Raw genomic sequence first — 9,726 nt, 5'->3', positions numbered from 1 at the left:
CCTGGGAGAACTTGCCATTTGGAGGAGAAAGGTGACGAATAGCAAATTTAGGCTCTAACAAGGACCCCTCCCTATAGTCACGTCTGATGGTAGTTCCTTCAGGGAACTGGCCACAAGAGACATGGTTGGCAGTAAGATTTACTGCTCTGCCAAAGCTGTCATTGAAATAAATAGGATTAGGTCTGCAATGACTTCATCATCCGGACTGTTCTAATAACAGGTAATTTGCCGCCATGCTGTGACCAGCAAAGCCACCAGGGCATGTAGTGGGAATGCCTGGTCACCTGAGAAGTGTTTCCATCCCCTGGAAATCTTACAGCTCTTTGACCTTGTCCACAAGCAGACATACCTTACTTCCTCTTCTCACCAGCTTCTTTTATGCAAACAAAAACTGGAAGCAATTTTGCTTTTGAAGCTCCTGAGTCAGCCAAAGCCCCAGGAAAAGTCCTGGTTCTTCCCCCAGCCTCTCTCCCTGAGGTCCCCGTCCCAAGCCTGAGAGCTCTGGAAATCCAGTTAAAACAGTTGACAGTTTTCCTGCCAGACAGCACAAGTGTGCTGGGGCCTGGCTCCCAGGGGCCCTAGGCCCAGCCTTGAGGCAGGCTGATGCTCTATGCTAGACTCAATACAGTGCTGGCCCAGCCTAGCAGGCCCTGCTAAAGGGTGACTCTGAAGATGTGGAGCACGGGCCCTGGGATGGTGGGAAGCCCTCCTGTGCAGCTGGTCCTGTCCATCACTCCCTGGCTTCCCAAACAAGCCAGCTGCTAGCTTCTTCCGCTTCTGTCACCTCCAGCTCCTGTCCTACTACAGAAAGAACAGCCTCCTCAACCTGGTGTCCAAGACCCTCCCATGCAGGCCAAACTGATGCCATTCTGGGCCCGCCTTGCCTGTGCAGTCAGGGGCAGGGCTGGCCTTCCACAAAAGCTACAGAGCAGAACCCCGCTTCACCACGTCCGTGACGCTCACACTCCCAGGTGTGCTTTCTGCTCACTGGGGCTGTGGGGTGAGGCTACAAGTGAGCAGAGGGCTTAACGAGGGGGCAAGGCTTAGGCCCTTGAGTCAGGGGCTGCTGTGGCTGCCTTTGGATGTGAGCTCACTTCCTCCGGGCTGCCTCTCCTGACCCTGTGGAAGCTCATCCCACTGTGGGCCCTCCTGATCCACAGAGTGTTCCTCTACCTAGTGAATCATCCCTGTGAACTGTCAGTATAGAGCAGTAATGAAATCCAGACATTTCCCCAACTCCTGGGCAGGTGACTCTACCCAGAATATCCAGAACTACAGAAATGCTAACAACTGCCACCATTTATGGAGGATTTACTATATAGCATGTACAATACCAAAAGCTGTATTCTCAGTTTTTTGGAGTTTTTTTGTTTTTGTTTTTGTTTTTTTGAGATGGAGTTTTGCTCTTGTTCCCCAGGCTGGAGTGCAATGGTGCAATCTCGGCTCACTGCAACCTCTGCCTCCTGGGTTCAAGCAATTCTCCTGTCTCAGCCTCCCAATTAGCTGGGATTACAGGTACGTACCACCACGCCTGGCTAATTTTTGTATTTTTAGTACAGATGGGGTTTCACCATGTTGGCCAGGCTGGTCTCGAACTCCTGACCTCAAGTGATCCACCTGCCTCAGCCTTCCAAAGTGCTAGGATTACCGGCATGAGCCACCACACCCGGCCAGTATTCTCAGTTTTTAATTCTTATAAGAACCTGTTCTACAGATGAGAAAACTGAGGCTCAGAGAAGTTAAATAAATGTTCCATTGTGTCACAACAGTACATTTTGCAGCCACCATATGAATTCAAATCTGTCTCTTTGCAAACTATAGACTAGAAGCTATGAAGTGTTTCTGATGTATTCTGGGCCTAGCAGACAGCCCCTGAGTCCATGAAGTCACCTAACCTGGAAGACTCCCATTTCATCCTCGATCCCCTTTATGGGGCAGAACCAGAACCATGGGGCTGGGCCGAGGGAGGGAACAGGGAAAGCAGCAGGCAGACAGGCTTTGGCTGGGTAGGAGGAGGATCTTCCCACCATGGAGGCCCAGTTGAAGCTGAGTATTTCCCTGATGGCCATCTAGAGTGGACAAGAGTCAGGCCTCAAACATTAAAGGGTCAAAGATGAAATGGGATTTCCAAAGATGACTCCACCAGGCTAGGGGTGCACCAAATGAGGGGTGCTGCTGCCCTGTACCGCCCAAGAGATCTGAGATATCTCTTCACCTCCAGCCCCCGCCAGAAGTACCTTTCTTTATGCAACAAAAAGTACATAGACTTTAGGGTCAAGTCCCTGATCTATCACTTACTAGCTGTGTGACCTCAGGAAAGTCACTTAACTTCTCTGAGCCTCAGTTTCCTCCCCTGTGAGTGGGGATAATACCCATCTGTCAAGCTGGTATATTGTCACCCTGCTGTAGTTGTTGTGAGGACTGGGGATCTTGGGTATGAAGCACTAAGTGCCCAGAAGGCACAATGACGCTGGTGCCACCGTCCTGACTCCCTCAAAGGGCAGGACCCCATAATTGTGTCAAACAGACCCAGGTCAGAGTGTACAGAAGCTGCTCTGTGAGGATCCTGCACGGTCAGCTGAATTTCCCAGTGAGGCATGTATGGGGCTTGCTAATAGGGCCCCAGGTGGCTGGCAGACACTGCCAGTGGACGATGGCCACCATGGGGCTAAGGGTGCTTTGATGAGGTTCAGTGAGGAAGAGACCTTTATCTGTCTGGAAGAGGGGCCTCGAAGGAGCAGGAAACATGGGTCCAGGGGAAGGGAGGGACCCATGACGCCCTCCTCCAAGCGGCTTCCTCCACTCACCATCATCCTTCTCCAGACGGGGGAAGGTTGTTCTGAGGAGGGAGGCAGCAGCACAGGTCGGGAGGTAGGGCAGTCTCATTCCAGCAGCACACAGCTCGGAGGTGGGACTTAGCCTAGCAGCCTCCAAGGAGAGCACCAGAGCAGCTGGCTGTGGGCAAAGGGAGACAAGAGCAAGAGCTGGGAAGCCCAGGCTCAACCTTGGGCATGACCAGTGTCTGGCAGGGTTGGGCCAGGGGCACAGACAGCCCCAGGGTTCAGGACTCTGGGAACCAGAGTGGGGACGAGAACTACCAATCAGGGAATGCCCGCAAGATGCAGAGGGTTGTGGCCTACATCTCCTCAGGTAACTCTCACAACAACTCCACTAAAGCAGGTGCTGCGATCCTGTTTTACAGTGTTCCAGAGCGGGAAATCAGGCTGGAGAGAATACCTGGCTTGGCCCCAGGCCTCATTGAACCCAGGACTGTCTACCACTTTCCATTGCACCAAGCAGAGAAGAAGAGTGAGTGGGCTGGCTGGAGCAAGGTCTTGTTTTTCTGGAACCCAACCCAAGAGACCTTTGTGTGAGAACTGGTGAGAGTGCCCTGCCCTCTCCCAGGGCCCTAATGGGGCAGGAGTGCCGGGCAGGAAAGGCAGGTTTCCTGCAGCCTCAGGCTCCGGATCAGCCAGGCCAGACTGAGTCTTTCTGGCACAGCAGGCTTGTTCTCAGAGCAGCAGCTTCACTGCCCCTAGGCAGGAGTGCCCACCCCCGTGACCCTTGGTTTCCCACACTCAGAGTCACTGATGGGTCAACACATAGAAGCCACCTTCTCCCAAAGATGTGGTGGAAAGAATGATGGGATTGTCAGATTCAGGTTCTGACGCCCTCCTCCAAGCGGCTTCCTCCACTCACCATCATCCTTCTCCAGACGGGGGAAGGTTGTTCTGAGGAGGGGAGGCAACAGCACAGGTCGGGAGCCCTGCATGTCTGCTTATGGGAAAAAGGGGTTCCCGAGAGCCCCCTCAACGATCAAAAGACAGAAGTCTGGAAACCCATGGAGTGAGGGAGAACACAGGAGAAGTGGCCACTGTGGGATCGCTGAGGTTCTTCCAGAAGTGTCTGTCAGAGGCTGCCCTGGTGTCTGGCCCTCAGTAGCCCCCTCCGCCCCAGCCCCCCAGTGCGGACTGGCAGGGCTAAAGGCCACGTTCCCACGCTGCTCCTGGAGGCTGGCCAGGCCCCGCCAGTGCCTTTCACAGCCCAGCCCAGAGTACCTCAGGGTTTGATCTGAGGGGAATCAGTCAGGTTCAGTTACCTGCTGGGAAGGCTCACGCAAATCAATGGAAGCCTCATGCTTACGGCAATGGCCAGGGACAGATGTGCAGTCCCTTTCCACCCAGGCAACCTCCTGTGGGCTCCTGGTGAAAATACAGAGGTGTCCCCACCACCCGCACTGAAGAGCTTGCTCTCAAGACCTTCAGGCCATAGCCCCAACTGGGAGCGGGGAGGGAGTGGGGATGGGCCAAAGAGATATTACCTAACCAGGGACTGGACCTGGCTATTCATTCACAAATACAAGCATGTCTGAGTGTTTACCACCTTCTGGGTGCATGGTTGGCCCAGGGTATGGCAGCCATTGAACACGGCCTAGAACCGACGTGAGCAAGAGAGCTGTGGGCCCCACGGTCTGCACAGTAAGGGAGAGGGCTAGATGGAGGGGCCTTGACAGCTCTGGCAGTATGTGGTTTTTGGCCATCATTTTCTGGCCTCTGTTGAAGCCTTAACTAGGGTAGGCCTGAATGTTGGGTCTACCTAGGAAAAGAGACCCCAAATAGTCCAAGCCATCTAGGTGTCATGGGGTCAGTGACAATATAGTTGTCAATCCATTCACAGGTCACTGTGGTCAGGGAGGAGAGGTCACAGTGTCTGGATTAAACTCACATTTGCAGATGGTGACACTCTAGGTCCCCTGCTTTAGGACACTTAAGCAATTGCTTGGCCGGAAGAACCCAACAGCCTAAGATGAAACCTCCAGACCACAGCCCTGCCCCAGGGATCCCTCACTTGGTGTAGCCAGAATAAGGAAGGACTTGCCCTCAGGCCTCCCGTCCTGCCATTGCCATGGAGCCAGGGACTTGAGAGTTTCAGCACTTTAGAAGCATCTGGATGAAGCCTTCCAACCGGAAATCCAGGCAAGGCCTCAATCGGTGGGGCAAGGGCCGCTGGTCAAGGCCATCCTGCCAGGTGGGACCAGGCAGGGCCAATGCACAGCACAGCTTCTGTGGCCCCCATGAGAATCTCAGGTGTCCTGGAGACTGGGCTTCTGGCCTCCTGGCTGCCCTCTGCACCCACCCTGCCTGCCACCATTTTCATCCCTCCACAGGAGGCTTCTGGGAACCTCCATTCCTCTGCACACAAGCAGAGGGACGAGAGTGAGGAACAGGAATGGCCACGGGTTTCTCAGGCATGGGAGAGGCAAAGGCCCCCAAAAGGAGGGCTGAGGCTGTCAGGGTGGGGCCAAGGCTGGGTGTGCCCTGCCTGAGGGACCTGCTTTGAGCCAGCACAGAACCTGATCATCAAAAACCTGAGAGATAAGCCACAGGCAGATAAGAAGCTGCATTAAGCTGCAAACCTAACAGCCTCATGACTCAGTTTCCTCCTGCACCACATAGGCAGAAAAGCCCAGGTGACTGCTGGGGGTTCTTGAGCTGGGGGTGAGAGGTCCTCGCAGAGTGACCTTGTTAGAAAGCATATGGAGTGGGTGGGGAGTGTCCAGGACACTGAGGCAGCTGGGTAGCAGTGCCAGGGTTGACCCTTGCCTGCGGTGTGCCTGGCAAGCTCATCCATAAAATGGGCCCATGATGCCCATCCTCCTCCCAGGCTCGGGGGAGAATCAGGTAGGCCAAAAGAAGTAGACCTAGGGGGTGAACAGCAGGTTGCTGTGTACATGTGTGTGTGCATGCACATACACACACGCACACACAATATATACGCATACCCATGCATGCACACATACACATACATACATGTATATGCACATACACACAGATACACATGCATACACACATGCATGCACACACAAATATACATACATGTACACATACATGCACATGCGCACAGGCATACATACATATGCACGCACACACATATGCATGCATACACATACACACATGCATGCACACATACATAGACACATGTGCATGCACACATCTATACATGCATACACACATACATATACACATGTGCAAGCATGCACATATACATACACACATAGACATGCATGCATGCACACACATATACATGCATACACACACATATACATGCATATGTAGACACACATGCATACACACACATGCATGCACACACATACATGCATACACACACGCATGCACACACATATACATGCATATGTAGACACACATGCATACACACATACATATACACATGTGCAAGCATGCACATATACATACACACATAGACATGCATGCATGCACACACATACATGCATACGTAGACACACATGCATACACACACATGCATGCACACACATACATGCATACACATACACACATATACACACATGCATGCACACACATATACATGCATACGTAGACACACATGCATACACACACATGCATGCACACACATACACACATATACACACATGCATGCACACACATATACATGCATATGTAGACACACATGCATACACACATGCATGCACACACATATACATGCATACGTAGACACACATGCATACACACATGCATGCACACACATATACATGCATACGTAGACACACATGCATGCACACACATATACATGCATACGTAGACACACATGCATACACACACGCATGCACACACATATACATGCATACGTAGACACACATGCATACACACATGCATGCACACAGATATACATGCATACGTAGACACACATGCATACACACATGCATGCACACACATATACATGCATACGTAGACACACATGCATACACACATGCATGCACACACATATACATGCATACGTAGACACACATGCATACACACACATATACATGCATACGTACACATGCATGCACACACATATACATGCATACATAGACACACATGCATGCACACACATATACATGCATACGTAGACACACATGCATGCACACACAGACACAGACACAGGCACACACCAGAGGAACTCTCGCCCTATTGTTAGTATATTATTTGGGCCCAGCAGTCAATTGTTCTATAACATGCACAGTCAGTATCAAGATAATGTTTCCATAGCCACTGTTATTTACTGAATTGTGTCCCCCTAAAATTGTATGTTGTAGCCCTAACCTCCTCGTACCTCAGAATGTGACTGTATTTGGAGATGGGGTCTTTAGAGAGGTGGTGAAGTTCACATGAGCCTGTTAGGGTGAGACCCTAATCCAATGGGACTGGTGGTCTTATAAGAAAGGGAAAGGCCACAGGAGGGCACAGCGAGCAGGCAGCTGTGGCCGTCTGGAAGCCACAGAGGGAGGCCTCAGAAGGGACCAAACCCAAAACACCTTAATCTTGGACTTCTAGCCTTCAAACTGTGAGAAAATAAACTCCTTTGTTCAAGCTGCCCAGCCTGCGGTACTTCATTATGGCGAGGGCTGACACGGTCACTCAGGGGCGTCCGGCTCAGCCCCCGGGTCTCCCCTCTTGTCTTGGCTTCTCCTCAAGGCATCCCCACAGGCAAGCCTTCCTTGGACCCTTGCTCTGCTGGGCAGGGTCATGCTCCTCTCCCAGCCCTGACTTTTGGGGTGGGGTCACCCTCATCGTCTCCAGCCCCCCATTTCCCTGGCACCGCAGCCTCACTCTGCTCTGCAACCTGCAGCAGCTGCCTTCTCCTGCCCAGCAGGGCTGAGGCCAGCAGGGGCTCTCCTCATTGGTGTCCCTTCTGGGCCCTCTGTCACTTGATCTCGGTCTTCCTCCCAGCTCACGACCAGGTGGAGGACAGCTTCAGGAGGGCTCGGCAAGTGCTCCCGAGGCTGGCTTCTCAGATTTCTTCTAGAAGTCTGACTGGGGTTTCCATTCTTCATCCAGCTGACCAGGCACTGAGAAGGAGCCTGGATGTGGAGGTCAGGAGCAGCTTGAGGAGCAGGAGGAGCCCAGAAGTGGAGGTCAGGAGCAGCTGGAGGAGCAGGGGGAGTCCAGAGGTGGAAGTCAGGGGCAGCCGGAGGAGCAGGAAGAACCTGGAGGTGGAGGTCAGGGGCAGCTGGAGGAGCAGGAGGAGCTTGGAGGTGGAGGTCAGGAGCAACCAGAGGAGCAGGAGGAGACACGGAGGTGGAGGTCAGGAGCAACCTGGAGGTGGAGGTCAGGAGCAACTGGAGGAGCAGGAGGAGCCCAGAGGTGGAGGTCAGGAGCAGCCAAAAAAAGCAGGAGGAGCCCAGAGGTGGAGGTCAGGGGCAGCCGGAGGAGCAGGAGGAGACACGGAGGTGGAGGTCAGGGGCAGCCGGAGGAGCAGGAGGAGACACGGAGGTGGAGGTCAGGGGCAGCCGGAGGAGCAGGAGGAGACACGGAGGTGGAGGTCAGGGGCAGCCGGAGGAGCAGGAGGAGACACGGAGGTGGAGGTCAGGGGCAGCCGGAGGAGCAGGAGGAGACACGGAGGTGGAGGTCAGGGGCAGCCGGAGGAGCAGGAGGAGACACGGAGGTGGAGGTCAGGGGCAGCCGGAGGAGCAGGAGGTCAGGGGCAGCCGGAGGAGCAGGAGGTCAGGGGCAGCTGGAGGAGCAGGAGGAGCCCAGAAGTAGAGGTCAGGAGCAGCTGGAGGAGCAGGAGGAGCCCAGAGGTGGAGGTCAGGGGCAGCCGGAGAAGCAGGAGGAGCCTGGAGGTGGAGGTTAGGAGCAGCTGGAGGAGCAGTAGGAGCCCAGAGGTGAGGTCAGGGGCAGCTGGAGGAGCAGGAGGAGCCCAGAGGTGAGGTCAGGGGCAGCTGGAGGAGCAGGAGGAGCCCAGAGGTGAGGTCAGGGGCAGCCGGAGGAGCAGGAGAAGGGCAGGGTGGCTCATCTCTCCTCGGGCCAGGACCCGGGCCACATCCCTTTGGCCCAATCCCCGAACTGGGAGCTCTGCTGGAAACAGCTGTCCCTGCTCAGTGTGGCTGCTGACTGGCTGACCTCCTGGCCCAGCAGTCCCCAAGGTGGCCTTTCCACTTGGGGGCAGAAAGCTCAGCCCAAGGTCCAGAGCCTCATCACTGTGGTGGGAACGAGCACTGGGCCACAGGGCTGCTCCTGCCTCTGCGGGGTCCCTGCCGGGCTGGAGAGGAAGTGGGTGTTTTCGCCTGTGGGTGGGTGCTTGTTCAAGGTGCACATTCATCTGTTTATTCGATAGGAAAGTATGAAGCAGCTTTCTGTACCAGGCACCGTGCTAGCTTTGCCCCGGGATGGGTGAGGAAGCTGTGGAAAGAGCCAGTTGTTCGTGCAGGCATGGATGACTAATGTGAGAGATGAAGAAGCCTTTTCTCTGGAGGCAGGTGGGTGCCAGATGATGTGGGAGAGAGACACACATATACCCCAATAAAACTCCATCTGAGCAGCTCTTTGTGCCTGTGCTGGGTCCCGGGACAGCCTGTTTGTCTTCCAAGTACATTTGAGGCCAGGCCCAGCCCCACACTGTGTTATCTTGTGTTCCCAGGTTCATCGTGTGGTTCCTCTACCTCATGCTGGGGTGGGAGGGATGTGAAGAGAGCTGAGCAAGCAAGGACTGAGAATCCCATGCAATTATCCCACACGCAGGTATCCCACCCCAGGTAGCTCCTCTGCCACTGAAAGAGTTTCTTGAGCGCTGAATACACCAGGAGTCAGCAGGGGTGGCACAGACGTCTCTGTGGGTGAGTCCAAGATCAGCAGAGACCGGCAGATGTGCTGATGCTCCCGGCCCAGAAACAGGGATACCCTGGCCCAAGGCCTGAGCCCCATATTT

The sequence above is a fragment of the Trachypithecus francoisi genome, unplaced genomic scaffold (genome assembly GCF_009764315.1).
Source record: "Trachypithecus francoisi isolate TF-2019V2 unplaced genomic scaffold, Tfra_2.0 Lachesis_group17, whole genome shotgun sequence".
Classification (NCBI taxonomy): domain Eukaryota; kingdom Metazoa; phylum Chordata; class Mammalia; order Primates; family Cercopithecidae; genus Trachypithecus; species Trachypithecus francoisi.
The sequence above is the reverse complement of the archived record's forward strand: the minus strand, read 5'-3'. Positions refer to the sequence as shown.